This window comes from Pteropus medius, unplaced genomic scaffold, assembly GCF_902729225.1.
Source record: "Pteropus medius unplaced genomic scaffold, Ma_sr-lr_union100, whole genome shotgun sequence".
NCBI classification, from domain to species: domain Eukaryota; kingdom Metazoa; phylum Chordata; class Mammalia; order Chiroptera; family Pteropodidae; genus Pteropus; species Pteropus medius.
Window position 1 is genome coordinate 20,160,510 of NW_024340692.1, and position 24,890 is coordinate 20,185,399.

General features: G+C 34.8%; 1 pseudogene; it reads left to right on the plus strand.

Moving 5' to 3' along the window:
* Positions 1–1,088: 1,088 nt before the first annotated feature.
* On the plus strand, positions 1,089–1,207 carry LOC120594314 (uncharacterized; annotated as a pseudogene).
* The last annotated feature ends 23,683 nt before the right edge of the window (positions 1,208–24,890 follow it).

The window sequence follows — 24,890 nt, forward strand, 5'->3', positions numbered from 1 at the left end:
TAATGAGAACAAAAATGAGAACTGATGTGTGCTTTAACTCAAATGTATATTCTCTCCAAAAAAAGTGTACTCTTTTCCATTAAGGAAATAAAAAATCTATTTGAGAGAACAGAAGGAGGAGGATGTAGAGGAGGAGAAATGGAGAACTTTAAACACTTCCATTGAGAGAGAAAGACATATTGTTTCCCACTGGCCACAACCTTATTGGTACTCACCAACTAGGGACTGTTTTTTTTTTTTCTTGAGAGATTTTCATTTAAATAATCAAATAGATAAGCTGTAAAGTACAGAGATGAAAAGGAGTAGTTAACACCTTGAGTGAGGAGTTCTTAGATAGCAATACAAGAAACTAGTTTGGCTGCATAAAACATGTTCTTGTTTCTTCTACAATTGAGCAGTGATTCTCAGGGTGTCGAATAATAACTGTGAAATAATTGAAGAAAAAGTATGAAAACAAAAACTGCTTATATTTTAGTTTGAGCCAGTTGAAATAAACATATATTGATGTTTTAAGAAAACTGATCATAGGAAAATCTAATCAAAGATTTGACTAACGTTAAAAGATAACAGCCTCTAAAATTATTTTTGACTTAGTTTTTACTCTCCCTTTGGATCCTGTGTGAATGGAGAGCTGCCAGCTCACCAGGAAAAATTATAATAATTTATGAAGTTCACATATAACTTAGTGACTTGTTATATTCTAATGTTTGGTTTTCTTTTTCATTAGATTGAAAAATATAATGATTTTCTCCCAATGAAAATTTTTTACCAGAAAAATATGCTGTGTTTCAGACTATTTTAAAAGAGCTATTTGCCCTACAAGCATCGCCATGTTATATATTTTAAATGTCAATGCTATAATTAAAGCCATAGAGTGAAAATTTTTATCATAGAGTAATATAGCTGTAATTAAAAATAAAAGCTATGAAACAGTTGATACAGCTGAAGCATCTAATGCAGCTAAAGCATCTTTAGAGGGAAATTTATATCTTTAATTGCCTAGAGAAGAAAAGAAGATGTAAAGTCTATGTTTATATCTTAAGAAATGAGAAAATTAAAAACAGATTAAATTCAAAACAAATAGAACAGTCTACGGCCATGCCACCTTGAACAAGCCTAATTCTGTCTGATCTCGGAAGCTAAGCAGAGTCAGGCCTGGTTAGTACTTGGATGGGAGACCACCTAAGAAGACCAGGTGCTGTAGGCATAAAAAAAATTATAATAATAATGATAATAAAATAAAAATAAAGTGAATTTGTTAAAAAAAAACAAATAGAACAGAACTGGAGAAAATAAAAATAAAAACAGAAATAGTAAAATAGTAAACAATATATAAAATTAATAAAGTTAACAGTTGGTTTCTTTAAAAAAAAACTAATAAAATTGACAAAAATCTTTGTAAGATTAATCAGGGAAAAGAGAAAAAGCACAGATTTCCAATACCAACATTTAATGAAATATCGTAACTATAGATTCTATAGACCTTAAAAAGATTATAAAGGATACCAACAAATTCCTTGGAAATGGGAGAAAATATTTATGCTTCATATATGTATAACTTGAATCTAGAATATATAAAGAACTCCTACAACTCATTAGAGAAAACCTCTCCCTGTACACACCAATAAAAAATGGAAAAAATGGCTTGAATAGACACTTCTGAAAATATGTGAAGGGACAATACACATATGAAAAGTGGTCAATATCATTTTTCACCATGGAAATTCAAATTAATTAGATGACACTCCAGTACCACTAGAAAGCTAAAAAGAAAAAGACAACACTGATTGTTGGTGAAGATGAGGGGTAACCAGATGCTCACATATTTCTGATGAGAGAGCAAAATAAGTAGAATTGCTTTGGAAATCTAGCACTTTCTTAGAAAGTAAACATATATCTACCTTACGAATCTTAGCTTTATATCTAGACAAACGAAAACATATATTCGCAAAAAGCTTTGTTCAACGATGTTCATAGGAGCTTCTGTTTTTGTTATAATAACCAAAACTGGAAACAGCCTGGTTTCCATCAATAGGAGAACTAACAATTAGTGATATATTCATACAATGGAAAAACTACTCAGCAATAAAAATGAACAACTACTGATATATGCAACTACATGGATGAGTCTCACAAAACATTTTGCTGAATGAGAAAAGCCTCATATAAAGTAGTGCATACTTTATGATTCAATCTATATGAAAAGCTAGGAAAAGCAAAACTGTAATTAGAATTGTTAAAAACAAGACAACAGGCCCCAAATGGAGTCACTTATGCTAAGTCCTACATCACCAAACTAAGACATAACTTAATTACAGTTTCAACTTTCCCAGAAATGGAATCTTAAACCAGTTAATGAGGAATCACCTGATCAGCACTAGTTAGGTAATCTGCCTGATAAACCCCTGCCATCCCTAAAGGAAACCAACCCACTTTTTGCCTAGTACAACTTTCTTGTTCCTACTCCTTTCTGCCAATAAAAGTCTTTCATTTTGTACAGCTCCTTGGATCATCTTTCTATCTGCTAGAGTGGATACAGCACAATTCTTGAAACATTGAATAAAACCAATAAGAGGTTTAAATTTTACTCAGCGGAATTTTCTTTTTTATCAGCTTGGTGGCAGTAATGGGAGCCAAAGGAGACATCTGCTAGCCCCAGAAACAACAGGAAATGTAGGTATTGGTACCCACAAACCTTTTGAATTCTCTTTCTCATCGTTTCCAAGAGCCATGGGTAAGTTTCTCTTGGATCTCTCTTTGATTTGAGCTCCCAATCTAATTGGCTTTCCAGTCCAGGCTAATGGGTCAGTCTAGGCTGACAGGAGGCTCTAATGGTACTTAGCCCTTGGTTAGTTTGCAGTCCCAGTATAGAGCTTATCAGGTCAGCTTGACCTGTCAGATGGTTCCACCTAGAGCCCAAGTCCTCAGCCTTGGTTCAGTTGGCAGTCCCATTTGTTGGGGTCTGCTGGTTTAGTCTGCAGTCCCCATTGGTTAAGGTATGCTGATTTAGTTTGTACTTCTATTTTGTGAACTGCATGTGGTGTGCACCTTCTCTTGGCAAGTCCACAGTGCCATCTCTTTGGTTACTGCTGATGTGCACAATTCCATATCCTTGGTTACTGTTGGTTCTGTTAATGTGCACATGAGGGAAAGAAATGATAGATCTGTTATTAATGAGAATCTCAGAAGCCAAAGCCGCAAAGTTGCTTGGCATCATTTGAGCACTTAAAAGCTGTTAGAGAGCTCATCACCTAACTTTAAGATTCACATGCTAGGATAAGTTTGTCACAGAATGGTTTCGATTTAAACTAGGTTATCTGCCAACCTCCAGAAAGTTGCCATGCAATGAAGTTGCAACTCAAAATCCCCAATCCAGCAGCACATAGCTCTGGGATATTAGTTTGGCTTAGCTAAAGAAATGGGATCTTCACGTTTCAAAGAATTGAGCCTGTCATCTTCCGACACAACTGCTTATTTTATATCTAAGAACTGTGGTCCTGAAAGCTATAGATATCTGCAAAAATGGCAAATCTTACTAAGATAACCTAGAATTATAATGGCCATTAAGGGAAATATTCCAATTAGGCAAGATCGTCCATTTAAGAGGTATACTTTAATGCAAGAGCCCCCAAATTAAACAAACAGAATGAGATAACTATTTTAATCGGCATGCAGAAGCCTCCAATATGCTTCAAGATTTCAAAATAATTTCATTAAAAGGTTCATTGCAAAAGGCCAATGAAAAAGACACAGAGATATCTAAAAGACTATAAGACTCACATGACTTGACTCCTGCCACTCCCCTGTATCCTCCTTTACATGAGGCTACTAATCATCTAAATAAATTGCCTTTTCACTCTAAAGAAACAAAAATCCACCAAGTTAGTAACCTTATAGATGCACTCATCTTTCTCCTTGAATTAGTGCCCCCACATGAGCCTCTTTCGGGGTTGACAGGTCTCCAAGGGATTCTCTGGTAAACTGCTACCAGTTACTCCCTTAAACAGCAGAATGGAAACCAAAATTAAAATTAATGGAGAATATCACCAAATTCTGGTAGATACTAGAGCTACACTCTCTACTTGAAACCCCACTCACTCTGGAACCTACAAATTGGATTCTAGAAAAATGGGCAGAAGCTGGAGAAGGGTGAGAATTCCTACCAGAGTCAGCTCTTCCAGATTTCTGTCTGTAGTGCTCAGTCAAGAGGAAGGTAAAATTTTACATTGTTTTTTCCTTTTCAAATACAAACCCATTGATTATCGATTCTGTCACTCAGATGAGCAGCTATTACCTTATGTGTCTAGTTTTATGTCCTGAGATCATGGCTTAGCAACCATCAGGTCAAAGGTGCAAAAAGTACGGTTAGACAGAAATGTGGGTTGCATTCCAGTTTCAGCTCGTGACCTCCCAACTGTTGCCAGCTGGTAAAGGAATTGTCTAAGTTTTTCTTTTAGGGACTGTTTTTGGCTCTTGATCTTGGGAGTATACTGTCCTCTGCACCATCTTTGGAGATGCCTCTTGAGTCTAAGGGGTTGTTCAGTACTGCCAGAATTTTTACTGTTTATCCCAACTGAACCTGATAAAATAAATTTGAAAGGATTTTTTTTTTTTTTAAAGTAGAAGCTGATATTCAGAACCCTATAGGAATTTTCTTTTAGGCATTCTCCCCTAAGCTAAATGAAACTGTGTACCCAGAAGGAAAAACAAACATTCCAAAGACAAACAGCTCTAAATCTAGAACATAGAAATCTTTTGATTTCCACCTTAGTGGAAGATCTTCTCCCTGATATAAAGAAGCAAATGGAAGATAATGTAGTTGGATGGGGCAGGGGGACACAGGGGTGGTCCGCCATGATGTCAGTTAGGTTACAACCCAGTTCTTTGAGGAATTAAAAATAACTGTCCTAGTCTTATAAATTGAGTCTTTAAAAGAACAGAAATGCAGCTCTGGAAGCAATTCAAAGCTTATGTATCATAACAGAAGGGGAAAAAGTGTCTTCTTACGTGTCTTCTCTACAAATATTAGTGAAAAGCTTTAGCCATCTGAGCAAGTAACCTTAACTTATTCCAACTGCCAGAAACAATTGGGTTCAACTATTATATAAACTAGTAAATTTTATATTATTGTACTTGACACATAGCTAAAATTTTAAAACAAAATCTGTAAGATCCATTTGTGTCTGTGTATTTATGTATGTCTATGTACATATGTTATACATGTTTGATATTTTTCTACCCCTAAATAATATCGCCAAAATTAATTTGTAAAAGAGCTCCATTTAATTATCTTTAAAAAATAAGAATTATCAAATTAAGTATTTCTAGACTCAAATATTGAAACTAACCCAAATATTTTTCAAGTTAATGTGATCTGAGATAATGTTTAGTAAATAAAAGCTAGTTTAAATATGTTGGTTTAATTAAAAAGTATGTCTTCAGAATTATTAGCATTAAATATAATGCAGACATACAACTTTTAGTTCTACCTGGGTTTATTAGTCAAATAAGTTTATGTTATCTCTGTTAAAAAAAAATTGATAGCAAGAAAAATAACTTAGTATGATGGCTAACTTTGTTTAATGTCTTGTGAAATTTTCATGAGTAATCTAAATATGTTGAAAAGTGATTTAAGTAAGTATAAGTAGAATAAGAGTTTTTAGGTTAACTTTTCAGCAATGATTATGTTTTATGGTATGCCTACTTAAATAGTTTCTAAAATCTTTCTGGTAACTTGAAATCTTAAAGTTATACTGAGATAAGTTAAATCATGGATATTCATTTAATATTTAGATCATTTCCAAATAAGATAAAATACTGAAACATTAATTACTTAACATAGGTTAGTCAACTTTGGCTTTCTTTTACAGAGGAACTGAAGATATTTGGGTCTATTAATAAATATGTTTTGTGCCATATTGAGAAATTAACTATAAGGAAGAATATACTTATCAAAATTATGAAATGTATTTATAAGTTTGCTAATCTATAGAATGCTAGTGTAAAAGTCCACAATTGCTTATTTCTTAGTTTTCACTAGAAATTAAGGATTCTGAGGGGTAAGAAGTTTAATAAATATATTTAAAAAAAAAAATAGGACGAAATCTGAATGGATATAAAAAAGTTGTGAGAGGTTTGTGGAAAAGCAGTCCTGGGAAGGGAATTTCATGTGTTGTCAAGCTGGCTGAGATTGAAATAGATTTATTTAAGTTTTTTTTTTTTTTTTAATGAACTTTAATATCAAAAGTACACTGGTACAAAATTAGAATTTTTTTTTTCTTGGCTAAAAGGACAAAGTTTTATTGAACTTCAGTTCTACTTTTGATAAGAGATTGTGAAAGTTTCTTTACCTTTTATGTAGTCTTCCTGGAAGCAAAAAAAAAATTGTAGCTTAGTAAAATAATTTACCGTGCTTCACATTATCTTTATCAATCTTTGATTACTTCAGAAAACCCAGCCTTCTTAATATTAAAAGAGCTAAATTTTGCTCCCAACTATGTAACTTTCTATATTTTACTTTAACATCTCCTATTATTACTTTGTTTAAATAGATAATTAAGCATTATTTCATAATGATCCATAATCTTATTTAGTCAATTCAGACCTTTCGATGTTTTAACAACTTCCCAAAATCAAATTTTGAATGGAATCTTTTGACCTCAAAATAACTTTCAGATTTTGCCCAGGGCCTCTGGAAAAATCTCAAAGAATTTGTCTCTCACCTGGTAAATTACTTAGGATTATTTGATATGTTAAATTACATGGGAAGCATTTTCAAATAAGAAGCGATGCTAAACCCTCTTAGGTTTTATTTGTTTGGAGGCATGTTATTAATATGTGTTCTAGAAATTGTATGAAATTCCTAGAAGTCTGATATATCTGGGTATAATTTATCAGTTATAATTCCAGTTATTATCTTAAAGTGTTCTATATCAGAGAAATAATCAAATTTCCTTGTCAATTCTATTATAATAACTCTCATCAGATCTTTAACAATGGGTACTTTTAAGTCTTTTGTCATTTACAGTTATTGTTTTACTCTTAAGCTTTTGCAAAAGTGAGATTCATAGAAAGGACCCTACCAAGTATTCTTTACTACTGACATACTGCCACATTACCAGGTGTTGAACCTTGGGTACATATTTCACAACTAAAGAAGGCTCCACCTGACATCTGGTCCTGTGCAAAAGCTGGAGACTGCAAGATCAAATCGATTAGGAGGAAAAGTAGCCAACATTAACGTAGACTGCTTTTTCCAAAGACATCCGATGAAGAACATTTCTCTCCATTCCTCCTTCCTTCTCTGAGCATCCTTGTCCTAATTCTTACACGGTGAATGTCTTTATGATTATTTTGTCCACTTTTTGCTTTGTTCTGGCCTGGAAAGATAATGTCATTGTTCACGTACCTCAGGCCTTTGCAAAGGAGGGTAATCCCACCTCCAGATAACTCTTGGATTTGCCATGATGCTGGTGATTCTGTAGTTCTGCCAATCACAAACTTCTCTCTGATTTCTAATGCCTCAGTTTCTCTGGAACAAACTCAGCCCTCTCTCTATTATGTCAGGCTCCTTAATCCCATGGGTCTGTTTCCCTGCCTCTAGTTAATAACTATGAACCCAAGAAAGCTTGCATTCAGGCTGTATACAAAGAAAGGGACACAACACAAGGGTAAGCAGAATGAAACCACCAGTGTGGTTACTGGCCTCCATGGCTGTCAACTTTCTAGTCCTGAGCCACAGACTCAAATGAGAATTACCAAGAGACATTCATGATTCAAAATTTGCTTCCTTTTGCAGATCGCTACTCCCCTGGCTAGGAATAAGTACAAATAAGGCTCTAATCAGTAACCTCTCCTTAAGTGGCCAGCAAAAATCCCTAGACTATCTGGCCAAAATTCTTGATAATAGGGTAATGCTTGATTATCTTTTTGCAGAGCAAGGAGGTGTTCGTGCTGTAGCCAGCACCACTTGCTTCACTTGGATTGACATTTCTGGGGAAGTTGAGACTCCGCTACATAAGATCACTGAACAAGCCAGTTGAACTAAGAAACCGATTCTTACAATAGGGTCCTTTGACTTTTTAATTCCAATTGGTTTGAGTCTCACAGACCATGACCCTGAAGTGAACTCCAGACATTAGGAATTATCCTGCTCATTATAATAATTATAGTAGTCTCTCTGGTACACTGTATTCTCTCAGAAGTCTTAAATACATGTTAGCAGCCTCTAACCACCAGGCAAATGACCTCCATAAGACTAGAACATCAGAAAAGGATAGAAGAGAATGACCAACTTAAAGAATGTGAACCGAATGTCATAACCTGTGAATACTGCAGAAAGATTCAGCAAAAAGACATCATGACCTGTGAATACCACCCAGAGATTCAGAAGAAGGAAGGAAGGAAGGAAGGAAGGAAGGAAGGAAGGAAGGGGAGGGAGGGAGGGAGGAGGGAGGGAGGAGGGAGGGAGGAGGAGGGAGAGAGGGAGGAGGGAAAAATCTGAGAACCCCAGAGTTGGGAGTAGTGCAGATGCCTTAAATTTTGATTACAAGAATCTGATCAAAAGCCGGGAATTGTCAAAAATAAGATATTAAGCCTCAAATGGAGTCGCTTATGCTAACCCCTACCTCACCAAACTGAGATATAACTTAATTAGAATTCTGGCTCTCCCAGAAATATAATCTTAAACCAATCAGGAACTGCCCGATTAGCACTAATTAAGTAATCTGCTTTATAGACTTCTGCCATCCCCAAAAGAAAAGTGACCTTGCAATAACCAACCCACTTTTTTGTGTAATATAACCTTATGTTCTTCCTGCTTTCTACAAATAAGTCTTTCGTTTCATACGGCTCCTCAGAGCTCCTTTCTCTCTGGTAGATTGGATGCTGCCTGATTTGTGAATCGTTGAATAAAGCCAAGAAGATCTTTAGAATTTACTGAGTTAAATATTTTTTAACAATTAAAACAGGGATTGTTTCTAGGGGCTGGTGGTTAACTGGGAAGGGTCCTGAGGGAATGTTCTAGGATGATGGAAATATTTTATTTCTTGACAGTAGTATGAGTTAAATTAATATTTGCATTTGTCAACATGTGTGAAATATACACTTTTGATTGGTGTATTTCACAATATTTAATTTTAATTTTAAAATGTATTTGAAATGTTTATCAATGGCATTCAAAAAAGAACATGACTTTAAAATAATTATAAAGGTGTACATTAGCCTAAAATCCTATATTTGCTGGAAGGAAAGCACTTCGGCTTTTTAGCTTAGTTTTTTGCATTTGGACACCTAATTTCATTCAGTCTTTTGAACTGACCTTTTGAAATACATAATACATTAAAATTAATTTTCAGAATCAGGTTCAAAAAGATCAAAAGAAATGATTCTAAATGTTGAAGCTAAAATACAGATAGTACAGCCATAGAGATATTTACAGTTATTAAATTTGAGTTATAAATTTGGATTTTGAAATTCTTGGTCACCAAATGGAAAGAGAAACACAATAAATTATATAACCTTCGATATCTAGCTTTTAAAAAGTACAGTTCCACATGAGGAGCAAAGCCTTTTCTAGCATTTAATCTTGTTAGATGAAGGAAAAAGAATGGGAAGACCAAAGAAAGAAGGCTCCTGTGTCTTATAAGAAACTTAGTAGTAAGCTAATGGAGACTTCCTCTAAAATTATAAGACAGGCAAACACACTAGTTTCCCAGTGGGAAAAGATACAAAGAAAATATAATTTGACTGGGGAAAAAAGAGGAAAATGAAAAGAGTTCCAGGAATGAATAGATAATGCCCAGCAACTTCATCTTTTCTAGATTCCGTTTGCCCAGGAATGAAGGAAATTCATGTGTCTTCTGCACCAACAAATGACACTTGGAAAAACATATTCAAAATCCTCTTGGTCCAAATCCTATATTTATAGGGACAATCCTTTTTCCTGAGATGTGTGATATATATTTATTTAAAAATTCAAACAATGCAGAAGGGAAGAGGGAGTAGAAGGGATATTGAGCCAGGGATCTGGGCCTATCATTTGCAAAGGATGTCACCAGGTATTTCCGTTTGCACCTCTAGTAAATACCCAATGCGTTTGTTAGGTAGCTAGTCAGCCATGAGCGACAGGAGGAACAAAGGAATAGGGGCCCAGCCCAGAGACTGTCCACAGAACACCCTATTGGTAGTTAGAGAATTCTGCCTGCATCCCTGGAGACAGAGGAAAGGAGGGTCATAGCCTTAGATGGCCTAATCCAGCTACAGACACCTGCGCAGAAGATAACACTCTAATTTGCCTACAATTTAAGCTTCATTATAAAGCTATGTTTATGCTTGGAAGTTCACGAACCTAATTATAACAGACTGAATTCTGAGTAAGTACATGCACACTAGGCAGAGTTATATAGCAGCCAGGTGTTAATCAAAATGACCTCACTTGACAATCTCCTAGGAATGCCTTTGGAACCACCCAGTCACGGACCAAATCTAAGGTAGACATTCTCACTTCTGGGCCCTTTTTTGCCTTTCTAGTCTCTCTTCTTTTGTGGCCATTTTGTGTTGGTCACAGTGCTGGGACCATGTGCCTCCTTGGGGCATTCTTTGTCTTTCTAAAATGTACTTTTAGTAAAATTATTAAATCTCAATGAACTGTGATTCTTCACTGTATTATTTGAGGAAGAACCTAGGGAAATGCTTACTACATTTCTGCACCGTTTTTATCCCTCTCCGTACCCCCTGCTGTTGGGACAACACCAAACTCCTATAGGCTCCAACGATGACACACTATATTAGTGGTTTGCAAATTTTTGTATATGTTAGATGTTCAGGGTATCTTAGTCGCATGTTGATTTTCCATTCTCATAGCAAAGATTCAGATTCGGTAAAGGCCCAGAAATTTGATGCCTAGAACTCTACAAGCTTAGTGAGCTCCCCATATAACTCTGATATAAATGGTACTAAGACTACACTTAATTAAAATAAGAGTAACTTGGATTAGAGGGTCACAAATCCCAGCTACAGAAGCAGGTGGTGATGCCAATGAGAGAAGCAGGTCTGACAAGACAAGAGTTGGGGATGAGCAACAGAGAAACTGTGGCCTAAAGAACACAACGCGTGCCTTATCTAAAGACACTAGGCACCAATAGCTGAATGCAGAGCATGTAAATCCTATGTTGCTAGGGCTTATGGTTTTTGAAGAGACATATCTGGACATTCATGTAAAATATCCTGAGTTGTTTTTTTTATTTTTGTTTTAAATATAGGCAACTAATATATTTAAAATAAGGCAAAACCAAATGTGGGTGTGGGCAGAGCACAACTTCTAGCAAATAGAGCCTATGTAGGGTCCATCAGTTTGCAAACTCTACTCTTGATGCAGAGTCTGTATTTCAGATAGTAATCAGCCTAACTATCTAGAAATTGCTAAATCGCAGTCAACAAGATTTTCCTTTCTGGTGATAGGAGAATTACCCATTTATTGTAGTTAATGAATAAGATCCAATGCCATTTTATGCCTGATAATTTAGTGTTGTATCTGGCATTTTCTATACAAATTATAATCCTCACTAACTTTCAACCATTAAGATCACCAACTTCTGCAAAGGGATAGATAACATAAATGCCAAAAGACAGGGCCAATTTTTTCAAAAGGAAAAGAAGGGAAAGAAAAATCTGCTTAAATATGTAAATAAGGACTTGGTGGGGACCAAAGACTTCCATTGTGCAGAGTTTGAAAGGGAGAATTTGATGAGACAAATTTCTGGGCAGTAAAGGTATTTGTATTCAGCCCTTGAAATTCTTGCAGGAAGGTCACTGTGAATCCATGGAATGACTGATTTTTTGTAAGCTGTCTCCTGCTGGGCTCATTTGCATAATTAGTGGCGAAAATATAATCTTGCTACTCTCTTCAATTTTGACAATATTTTGATGCAAACTCTTAAAAAGCATTAATAGCTTAGACTTTGTCTACAAATGGTAGAAAAATGTGACAAAAAATTATATTTCTCCTAATTTTTCAATAAAATAAAACTATATGTAATTGCCACAATGAATTGGTTATATGAAAAGCCCATGTTCCATAAACTATAAATTCTATCAATAATAGCTAAATCCAAAACTAAAGACTGACATGATGATGTCACTATTAAATAATTCATCTTTAAAAAATTTAAAATAAAAGTAAAATATCAAAATGAAGGAAAATCAAAATGTCCGAAGTTTATTTTTATTACTATATTTTTCTTAATGTGAATTAGTCACTCTTCTAAGAGTTTTGCAAATATTGATTCATTAAAATTGTCCACTATGCGGATCACATGATTGAAGAAATATAGACAAGTAATTGATCAATTTGAGTTATTTCTCCTTATATGAAGTGCCAACAGTCCATAATTACATTAATTTTTTTTTTCTGTACAGTATCTACCATTACTGTTTCATTTGATGTGGTGACATGAGTAGAAATTATACTCTTGGCTGGTAGTGTGATTTAACCTGAAAGTTCAAGAATATAGAATGTTCATGTGGTCAATATAAATTCGAAAACTTCAGATGACAGTGAAGATTTTAGACATTCAGATAAGACTAAGTAATGTAAAGAAAGTTTCAAGTTGCAGATCCATTCCATAAGAGTGTTTCACCAGGTTAAAAAAAAATAGGTCGAACAATGTCCACAAAGATATTATTTATCCTCTCAAGAGAAATAGCTCACAATTTTTAAATACAAATGTATGTACACCCTCATTATCTTATGAGGATGCCAACATATATGCATGTTAACAATTTTACCTATTTACTAAGGGCTTCCAAACTGAACTGTCACTTCCATTCTTCTCTGGAAAACAATTATGTAAGTCTGGACAATCCAATTACAGCTTGTCCATCTTAGAATTCTATAAGCAAGAGACCATCCACAGCACCAAGGCAATAATATAGTTTTGTTGTTTTAATCTATAATATACTCTTATGGGAAATATCTTGATTGATACACATTTCCCACTTTATAAAATTTATGGAGGATTGGGCAAGAGAAGTTGAGAGGATTTACGACACACTGGTGAAATTAATTTTTTTCTTCCTTTATGTCCTCATGGACTTAAAACCATATGTCACCTTCATTACCTAACTTTGAGTTCTCTAATATCCTTTATTAGTATAGTAAAATGTCATCATAATATTAGTATTAAAGAATATTTCTGCAGTCTAGGCTTTTGATAACAGGGTCCTCTTCACCGTGCATTAAAAATATCTTATATAAAGAGAAAATAGTTTAAGCAGGTTATAAACTCATTCTTAGGTTAAAATCAAAAGATCATTTTTCAATTTATACATCAAAAAATTGTGAGGTCTTACTACATTGTGGGAAAGGTTATTAAAGCTCACCAGATATCCCATGTGCTCCCCTATGTTTCCAGGTCCCCTTGCTGTTAAGTTGTATCCATAGACCAGTTTTGACTAGAACATGTGCGATTTGGGAGCAAAGGCAGTTAAGAGTCAGTGTCTCTACATCATCCCCATCTCTTCCTACCATGGAAAACTTGGAGAGCACCCACTCCTGATAATAGGGCTGAAAGAGGGAGGAGGGCCTTTATTGTGTTAAGGTACTGAAATTTCAAAGTGTACCATTACCATAGCATTAACTATTTAATTCTGATTAACACATGTGTAATATAAACCAAGGAAGATATGGATAATAAAAACATATACAAGATTAGGAGTAGAAAATGAAAGGTACAGTATACAAGTTGTGATCTATGGAGAAACTGAAGACAAAATCAGAGAAATCAAAATATATCACTAAGTGTATGCTGTAAGAATGATGTTCACATCATGCTAGGTAGTCGGGACCTAACTGGTAGAAAAAAAGAAAGTGAAGAATAAAATGATAGAAGAGTCAAATTCTGGGAATTGCCTTCAACGATGGCATTTTTTATTGTATCAGTTTTAGAGTTGTGAGCATGGATTGGGCTCCTTTCAAAGCAAAATTGAAAAGAATCAGTCATGAGCTGAAAAAGAGGGACTGGGAAATTATTCCATTATGGAAATAAAAAGCATGCCAATATGTGTAGGAAATGGATCATTGGGAGGACAAAATCACCAAGATGTAGAGCATCAACAAGGCAGTATAGTGGAATAATTATAAGCATGAATTCTAGTACCACATTATCTAGGTTTGAATCCCAACTCCACTGTTCGCTCTCTGTGTCACCTTGGACAAGCTGTTTAACCTCTTTGAGCCTTACATTCCTCACCTATAAAATGATATTTCTAATATGACTGCATCACAAGGCCTTTGTGAGTATACTAATTGAGTTAATTGCATATGCACTAAGCAGTGTCTAGCATATATCAAGTGCTATACAAACATTTTCAGTTATTTCACTATCAATCTTGATAACAAAAATCACTTTTAATAAGTCATAAGATTCATCAAGTTTGATGACACACTATCTAAGTATAGAATTAAATTTGAGGCAATTCACTGCATTGAAGACCATTATTTAGTTTTCGAGTTGAGTGAAACACTTTCACAGGCACTGAGGACCCAGAATATTTCATGTTCTTTATTCAGTTCTCAAATGACTGACTACTTACAGTCTTTATTTTTTAAGTAGGAAAGAAAGAAAAATGTCTAATTCTTTCCAATTTCAGTGCTTAAATATTCTAAGATCAAAATTTAAATAATTATACTACAGTGACAATTTTTGGAATGAAATGTTACTCAGGTTTGGAAGCTATTACTCAACTTTAGCTCAGTAATGTTAGATGTTTTTATTCTAAATAAGACAGTGATAGATGATTATCTGATCTGATTTCCATCCCAAATTTGTAAAATAATTTGACAACAATGAGTTCAACCAGCAAAATATACATCAAAATAAGGAAGTCTGCAATATGTATCTCATTTTTCATGCACATCAAATTATCCATGACATAAGAAATTTGAGTTTGTTGTATCTTTCTTTTTACATAGTGATTATTCCATCTTGGCCTTGTTTGTCTTAAAAATAATAACTGCTAGATATTTCAAGAAGATAAGGGGGAGACGTGCAAGCAGTCCCTCAGTTATTATAGATTTTATCACTCTTTCTATTAATTAATGATGAGGATGTTTAGACACCCAGTAACAATCACTAGAAATGCAGTACCTTATTTAGAAGAGGCATCATTCAAATTACAAACTGATGTAATGAATTCTAATGAATCCTTTCCTCCTACATTAAAGCTTAATCCCTATTCAAAGTGGATTAGTTAGTATTTAAATTTATCATAGGATCAAGAGTGATTAGTGGCCTATCATAAAAAAGAATCCCATGAAACTCATGATTCTTTATCACATGCAAGACTGAGGGTGAGCTATTTGAAAAGTTCTGAGGATGGTGCATTGTACTTGCCAATGATGCCTGTTCCTGAGGTGTTCTGCTATAAAATGCAGCCCAGAAAGAATAAGGTCCACTTGTAAGAAAAAGTATTCTCTAAGAAATGAAGCAGCTGCATGCTAATGGTTTGCTAAATTCTTATTATCTGCATACTCAATGACTGCTCAGCTTTGGAATGTGTGACTCTAAGTTTCCTTTGCCTGAGAGATTTTCTAAGGAGCTTTTGAAAGCAGTAAAGCTTCTGAAAGTCTTAGCTAAGTTTGAAGTTTGACTGAAATGAATATACCAGAGATATGGTTTAGTAGTTGAAATTGCCATTTTCCTGTGGTTATGTTTATGTCCTCTCAGGATGGGTATAGGAGTCAATTAGATTTTTTGATACATAATGCAAACTCAAAGATACCAGAATAATCAGAGTAATGCTGTACTTCCTTAGAACTACATTCTGCTTCTGGGAATGTAACTGATAAAAATATTGAGGTAGATCAAAATTGCTTTTCAATGTATCATAATAAAAAAAGTCAAAGCTCTTTTCCAAAACATCCAGGCTTTCCTTAATAAACAGAATGGAAATGTCTTCCCCTGAACACACATGGTGTCTTTGGCTTCAATGAATTTACTAGTTTTTAAAACTAGATCCATTTTTTTTCTAGAATAACACAAAATGTTAATAGTGATTATTTTTAGGAAGTGTGATTGGAAGGATAGCATGGCAGAAGTTCTCTTTTTCAAATGTTGACCCCATCGTGTTTGATTTAGATGCCTGTTCATTTGCCATTTGAACTAGAAAAGCTCTACTCTTTAGGTTGCCAAAATATTCATCTTTCTCTTTTTGACTAAATCCTCTGATTTGAGCATAAAATTCTTCCTCTCTCCAAATAGGTCTTATATCCTTTTAAATGTACTTAATAATCTGTTTTATTTTTACTTATAATTTTATACATATTTCTAGTATGAAGATCTAAATCCATGCCTTCTCCTCCCACCCTCAGTATTTTTTTTTACTATGATTGTACCAATAACTGTGGGAAAAATAGAAGACTTAGAATTTTTATCTTGCACATCTGTTATTTAATTATCTTTACATGTATAATGTAAAATCCTCTTAGTATATACATTTTTCAACTTATTCTTTTTGAGATTTAATGGATAGATCCTTCTTTGAGACATTCATGATTTGCGACTAAGCTTAACATCCCCTTATCCACACTCTCCATGATTTTATAAACACCACTTACATCTTCTCTTAGCCTTTACTCTGCAATAGCTGGATCACCCACATATAGCACAGTATTTTTTAGCAGTGGCACTATTGACATTTTGGACCAGATAGTGCTATGTTGAAAAGAGCTCTCCTGTGTCTTATATTTAGCAGCTACCCTGGCCTCCACCCACTAGATGCCAGCAGCACCTCCCAAGTTGTCATGATCAAAACTATCTTCAGACATTGCGAAAAGTCACTTAGGGGACAAAATTGCCCCCAGCTGAGAATCACTGCTATAGCAGTTTTTGTAATTCTAAATGGTTTTATGAGGTGTATGTACTATTAGGTTTAATCTAAACATCATCTGTTTAAAGCAAACAGTGCAAAGATACTATTTCATTTTGAAGATGAGAATACTAAGGTTCACAGGTTACTTTTGAATTAAGTAATATTGTTTTACCCACAGAAAAACTACAAGCAAATTTTACGATCACAACTCAGTAAGGTTATAATAAAGCTGGGAATATTTTAAGGAAAAAACAAATCAATAATAAATGGTTTCTACTTTCAGTAATCGATAGAACTAGACGAAAGAGCGACAAGGAAAAAGAAGACTCAAACAATGCTGTAAATCAGCTAAAGCTAACAGACATCCATAGAACACTCACCCCAATACAACAGAGTATGCATTTTTCTCAAGAGCACATGGAACATTCTCTAAGATATTCTAGGTCATAAAACAAACCTTAATGAATGTAAAAGAGTAGAAAAAAATATAGAGTATATTCTCTGACCACAGTGGAATGAAATCAAAAAACCAATAGCAGGCAAAAATTTGAAAGACTAACAAATATATAGAAATTAAACAACACACAAATAATGCATCAAAGAATAAAAGGAAATCAGAAAATACTTTGACATGAATAAAAATAAAAATACAACAGCGAAAATTATGAGATGCAGCTAACTCAGTGTTTAGAGGGAATTTATAAATGTTTATATTAAGAAAGAAGAAATATCTCAAATCAATTCCCTAAATTAACATAGGAAAAATGAGAGCAAACTAAACTTAAAGCAAAAGAAGGAAGGACATAGTAAAGATTAAAGTGGAAATTAATGAAGTAGAGAAACTATTTGAGAAAAATCAATGAAGCCAAAAGCTAGTTCTTTGAAGAGATTGACAAAATTGACAAAATTTTAGTTAGATTGACAGAGGGAGGAGAAAGAGGGAGGAACGGAGGGAGGGAAGAAAAGAGAAGGAGAGAGAAAACAGACTCAAATTTCTAGAATCAGAAATAAAAGCGATGACATTACTGCTGACTTACAGAAATAAAAAGGATTATAAATAAATACTATGAACAACAATTGTATGCTAACTAATTAGACAACTTAGATGAAGTGAACAAACTCATATAAAGATACAAAGTACTAAAACTAACTCAAGAAGAAATAGAGAATCTGAATGGACCTATAATAAGAGAATAGACTGAATTAGTAACCAGAAAACAACTCACAAAGAAAATCCCCAGGCCCAGATGGCTTCAAAGATGAATTCAAAAAAAAAAAATCTAAAGAAAAATTAATACTAATTTTTCACAGACTCTTCCAAGAAATCTAAAAGGAGGAAACACTTCTCAACTAATATTATAAATTCACCCTGCCATGAGAACAAAAGCATTCTCTTCCTAGGATGTATCAAAAGAATAAAGGGACATAAAACCCATAGCTCATGTTTTCTAAAAGGAGGAACTCTGGAAAAATATTTAATGTAAGTTGAACCTATGAGCAAAAGTGAATTGCAGGTATCTTTCAAGCCAATTTACTTCCACTAAGATAAAGCAACAATATATTCCTAGTCATAATAGTAGACACTTTTAGGAAAGTAGGAATCTAAAAGAAATTGGATTGGCTAATAAAATTTACAAACGTCTCATTCCACATATTATTAAGTTTACTCCAACATGCATTGACACAAACTTCCTCAAGCACAGACCATAAAAAGCCTTGGCAGCAGATAATCTAGGTGCCACACCTATACCAGCACCCCATCCCTACTTCAGGGATACCAGTTCAACTTCCTAGAGCTTAAGTTTATTTTTCATAGGGCTTTTGCTGGCTACTGGCTCAGTAGACCAGATGTGCTACCCACCTTCAGCAGCCCTCAAAAAATGACCAACGGAGGTTAGATTCCACTTCTCCCACCTTCCTCATCCCTTAGGTAGAGCTCTGAAACATGTATTCTGCAAAGGCTCCCAAAGTTTCCTGACAGGGTAGACTTGTGGGGTGGATGGTGAGCTCCAGTAGCCCACAGGTTTGCCAGCTTGACTATAAACTCTCTTTTCACTTCATTTTCCTGCCAGTGTCATTCTCCCTCTCCTCTACCAGTATTTACTGCACTTTCCAACCAAACTGCTTGTACCTGGTCTAGTGGTCTGCTTTCAAAGGACCCCAAACTAAGATTGTTATGCTTTACAAGGCAGTGTAAAAGACTGCTTAGCTAAAAACAAAACAAAGCAAAAAAAAAGAATCTTCTAGAATTGATAAAGTACATTAAGTTATGGCATCTTCTTTGGGAGTTTTGCCAACACAGCATCCTGGGAAGCACATGTGCAGTTCTGCTAAATCCTTCTAAAAAGCAACACAGGAATGATCTAGATCAACACCTGAGGTCCTTGCCAAATTGTAAAGCAGAATGAACCACAAGGAGCAAGTGAGAAACCAGAAAACTCAAGCTGTTCTATTGTTTCTTCCTGAGACCCTTTTCTCTTCATTGAAATAAAACAGCCCAAAGAGCTCTAATGTTGAAGTTCTTAATTAGGGTTCTACAGTTGAGCTTCAGGGATTGCACATATCCTTAGAATTGTATGCCAAAATTGTGTGCTGGTTAATGTGTGAATTTTTATGGGAGTAGCATTCAAAGTTTCTATGAGACATCTAGAGTGTCCTGTGAAGGAAAAAAAAAAAATTACTAGTTAAAAAAAAAAAAAAAGATCATGAACTCTTGATCTCATGAGTTAGGTAGGCATTGGAGGAGACTCTTTTACCATGGATGCAAAGAGTATAAATATCTAATATGTCCTTTTGTTACTAGACTAGCAGATATAAAATACTATTCTATGTTAATGATAGTCACAGCTATGGCCATCAGCAAGGTGCGCATAGGAGAATAGACACAAATACCATAAGTGTAATAGACAGGATGTCGATACGGATCATTAAATCACCTTGTGCAGAATGAGGAGCTCATCCCGTGATCCCCTCTCAAGTCACACAATCATAAAGTATAAGAGTTGGAGGAGCCCTTGGAAACCTTCCCCTCCCCCACCCCACCTCTATCAACAGCACAGACTCCTCCAGCATCTAGACAGAGCCTCATGCTACTCTCCTTCCCCACCTTCAACTTCCCCTCTGTCCCAAACACTTCAAGGAATTAAGAAGTCATTGCTTTCTGTTGTTTTTTCTTTCATTTGTTTAAAGATCTAATTAATAGAAATATTTCTTAGATTAAGCTAAAACATGCCTATCTTAACTTTTGCTAAGTGGTTCTGGTTCTGTTCTGAGACAAATAGAGTTAAGCAGTGAATCATTTTATACCACGGATTGATGCAATTTACAATACCATCTTTGCTTATATTTTGAAATGAAATAGAGAGCCCTAATGCAGTTCAAGTCATCATCCTCATTTAAATTTCTGAAATGGTTTTTTCAAGATCAAAGCCCACCTACCTAAGATAATTATTCTGATTCTTAAATGTTACTGTTATGTTCCAAGATAAACACCCTAATTTCCAGATCCATCATGTCCCCTTCCTCTATTTGCTTTCATTTATCATTCTCATGCAAGTTTGGACAGATAAGCCTGGGGTGTAATAAGACATTTATCATCATTAGTTTGGTCACTGTGCATCTAAGTAATGCAGAAGGTTATTATCCAATTACAAAGTGGGTTATAAACTGCTCTCCATTATAGAGGTTCTACCACCTAAACCAGGTTAGTTATAAATCCAATCTAATCAACTAATATGTGTATCATCCTAAATAAAATTTGGAAAACTTAGAGAGACACATAGAATATGTTTAAGGACATAAATTTGATTCATCAAGGAAGGTGAGGAGTCTACTGTCTTGTAAGTAAACAAACTGACTTGTAGATTATCTGTCGACTAAATAGAGCCAGATTGCTTTAGGGTACTAGACTTTGGTTTATTGCTGTATCATAGTTATTAGGAGCCATTGCAGAAATTTAAATAGGGATGATGACCTGAACCGCATTAGGAACTCTCTATTGCATTCCAAAATATAAGCAAACATGGTATTGGAAATGGCATCAGTCCATGATATCGTTAAAATTATTCACTGCTTAACTCTATATGCCAAAAGGCAAGTCATAGCAAGAAAAGGCAAAGTACTGTGTCAAATTTTTATTAAGCTTCTAGTTCCCCTAATTAACACAGGAAACTGCTTCTCTTCTCATTTGTCCAAATTCTTCTGCAGGGTTGATGATGGGCCATTCATGAGAGGTAGAGCTATGGTAAAGTGGCCTAGAAACAGATTAAAGGTCAACATGCAGGAAAGTCAGAGGAAAATTGAGATCACAAAAGGAAGAGATTTGTTTAAATAAAGAAATCATTATAGAGTACCAGGTCTAAGGGACAGTGATCATATATTAACTGTAGAAAGATTAAACTAGTTCAAATCAAGTAGATCCACTACAAGTCAGAATATAGGGTGGGAATCAGGACTGTAAATGCAGAGGATACATTAGATACCTGCTTCTTTGTATCTCTGGTAATGCAACCATGGAGTGAATTTAATAGCTGTAAAAAATCTTCAGCATTATCTATCTATATGTAACTTAATCTATACCTAATCTTCACTATACCTCAATATCTCACAAATAATAGACTACACTTGAATGATTTTTAATCTAAAATAGAGTTTAGGGAGTCCAGATATTTAGATGGGGAAAAATTACATTCTTATTTTCACTAACTTCTAAAAGTCATCATTTCCTTCAGTTATGCTTATGAGAAGCAATAAAATCACTGGTATTAGGAGATTCATGGGCTTCAGCAGACTGCCACAGTAATCTGTAGCACACCAAAATTAAGCACACCAAGTATAGTAAATTTTAGTGGGAAGCCATGGCCCCAGACCTCAGGTTGGACACAAATATGCTATAGCATAGCTTTAACAGGAGGAACTACAGAAACACTGATTCCAGTCAGTATTCAGCAGTTATTTCTTCTGACTTTCTAACCATGTGATAGTCACATTTAAATTCTATTTTAAAATTTAAAAAATATATAGCTCTGGAACTTGTTCTAACTGGCCTCTAGCTATAATTCACCCACTATAATCCAATCTTAATCCTTATAATCACTATTTAATACCTCAATCACAATTCCTTTAGAAACAGCATGAAGGATCATTTGTCCAACTTTCCAAATGGAAGCCCTTCGTTGTTAGATTTACATTTTTGGTTCTTTGGGGAATGTGAAGCCTGGACAGCTATGAACTCCCTTCTATTCTAGAGTCTTGGGAATCCTCAAGCTACTTTCAGTATTCAGAAAGATCTAGTATGTCTTTTTTATTTCTCCTGAGAAGTTAAAAAAAATTAACTAAATTGACAAGATCCTTTACTTTTGGCTAGATTTATATCAACTCAATGTGTTAATCTCCTGCATCAGAGCAGTTATATTATGTCTGTGATTTTTTTTTAATGACAAAATTTATTAGTTAATACTCAATACATACAGATTTTTTGTGAAGGTCATGGAAGATTTTGATGATAAAATGTTTGTAGGGCAGTAACCCATATGGCTTTTCAGGAGTTTCAAGTAACACTAATACAATTTCACCTTCAAATTCCAATACATTAACTACAAATTTACCCATAGTAAAAAATTGTGAAAAGGGTAATACATTAAAAAAAAAATCTGAATCAAAAATTTGAGAGAGCAGTTAGTAGAATAGGGGCAAGATAGACAAGGGTTCTGGAAGAATCCTAGTATCCTGTAGTGCCCGAAGAGGTAGGAAAGAGACAAAATACGAAACAGAAATGTTAGGCATGCAAAATCCAGTTTTGATCATGTCACAGTTCTACACAGGGCCAGCCAATCATGCAGGCAGGAAAGATAAAGTGATCATCTCTCTCCTGGTTTGAGCAAGCAGGTTTCCTTTAGAGATGCATCATGTTAGTTTGCATAAATTACTTCGGCCTGGTTACATTGGCTCCACAGCTGGCTTTGCTACTGCTAGATGTTATGGATTATCCTGTCTTTTGACCAGGTATTATTAGAGCTCTCCTCAGCAACCCACAGTGATTAATGAGATGAAAAGATAAAATGCCCCACCTGCTGCAGCAGCCCTGAAAACAGAATAAGAGAGCAAGAGAGGGAGAGGGTGAGAGACAGCGAGCGAGAGAGAAAACTCCTGAAGCAGCTTCTGTGTGCTATACAAGGCGGATCAGCTGCCCATTTGGCTTGGCTTCTGATGATCCTGTTTGTGAGCAAGTTAATGCCTTCTGAATTAGTGCACAAGGAGCAGCCAATTTAAGAGAAATTATATATTCCTAAAATAATTACTGTATATACCAAAAAATTTTTACCTGCCTCTAGGACTGTAATCTTAAAGGAATAAAAACCCGATCCACATTACTCCATTTTTAAGCAAAATAAATTGACTATAAAAATTAAAAAGAAAAATCCCAGTGGTGAGAGTGCACTGAAGGCAAGTTCTCTGATGCCGAGCGTAGACAAGCTATCCTGGGCTGTTGGCATTCATATTTTGGTTTGTTATATTTCCAGAGAATGAAGCCAATGAACACTTCTAGACTATAGTTAGTAGTTCTGTGTTCATGGAGGAGTGCAGCCCAAATGGGATGCATTCTTTTGTTAATGTGAATAAGAAGTCTTTGCATGAGAATGGCAATGCATGTGTACTTATGTGATAGGAAAGGGGTGGGGGAGTGGTGTTGCTCTCCCCACATTTCTTCTAACTCAGTGTCTCACTCTCTTGAGATAGGACATATGCCAGTCCTATCTCAAGAAGGAATTGAAAATTTGGTCCAGGTATGACACTATAGGGCTTGTTAATAGTGAGCAAGATCACTGCTAAAAAACATCTCTGCTTTTCCTCTCTCCTGTGCCTTCGTCATTTGAGCATGGTATCCAGCTGGAGGTACATTGAAAGTAAGGATAAAAGAAGAGCCTAAGCCACATGCTCCAAGCCAGTTCTAAGACACAGATCTGCTTTGGAATAAGAAATTTAAGAAATAGCCTAGACTGTTTTTTAAAGTCACTCTGACATGTTCCATGTTATATTGATTTGCTTGCTAGAAGGTAAGCTCTCTAACAAGGCCTTTCTGTTGTTTTCATGCACTGCAATATCCCTAGCTCCTAGGGCAGTGCCTGGCATAAAGTTGGTGTTCAATGAAAAGTTTCAAAAGAATGATACTTTAGTTTACATTCACACTATACCTTACATGCCCCTTAGAAATCTCACAGAAAAGTGGCAGAATACTGAAAGAGGATTTAGGTATATTTGGGTTACCTGACTATACTATCACTTCCAGATAACCAAAACCTAAACCACACCATTAATACTTGATTTACTGAAATTGGGTAAGATGAGAAATCAGTGTTAAAGATGTTCAAAAGAAAGAGAAAATCTTTAATAAGAAATAAATGTAAAAATTTTATACTTGGTTCAATTATATTTGATTCAGTGAATAAAACCTTAATAATACCTAGTATGGTATGTCGTACTCCAAGTTATGATAGATGGAGTATAAATACTAACGAGAAGCCCAGCACCTTTTGGCAGAAGTTCTACCTTCCCTCTAGTCAAGTTCTACAAATAGTATAATATAGTCAATTCCTTTTCATGATTTTAAGGGATATGTGAAATTTTTGAAGACTAGAATGTTTCCATTATAAAAGAGAAAAATGGATGATCTCCAGCTCTATTTCACTCCTAAAGGGAATTCTTTCTTTACTAAAAATACATAGAAGAAAAATTAGTTTCTTTTATGAAAATATCAGTTGTTTAAGTTGTAAATCAAAGTCCTTTATTTATAATCTAAAAAATTAAATATTCAACTTAGCATCAATAGGCTATTCTTTGTGGCTGTTTGTATGTGTGTTGTGTTTTGTAATGCATTGCCACTGGAGCCAGAAAATGATTTTTCTAGTCATGTTTCCATTTGTTTTCTTAAATATAACAATTATAAACTATTTTACGATAAAAATGCTTTTATTTTCTTAGTTTCTTAAGCAATGTGAGGTCAGTATTGCCCCAGTTTTGCC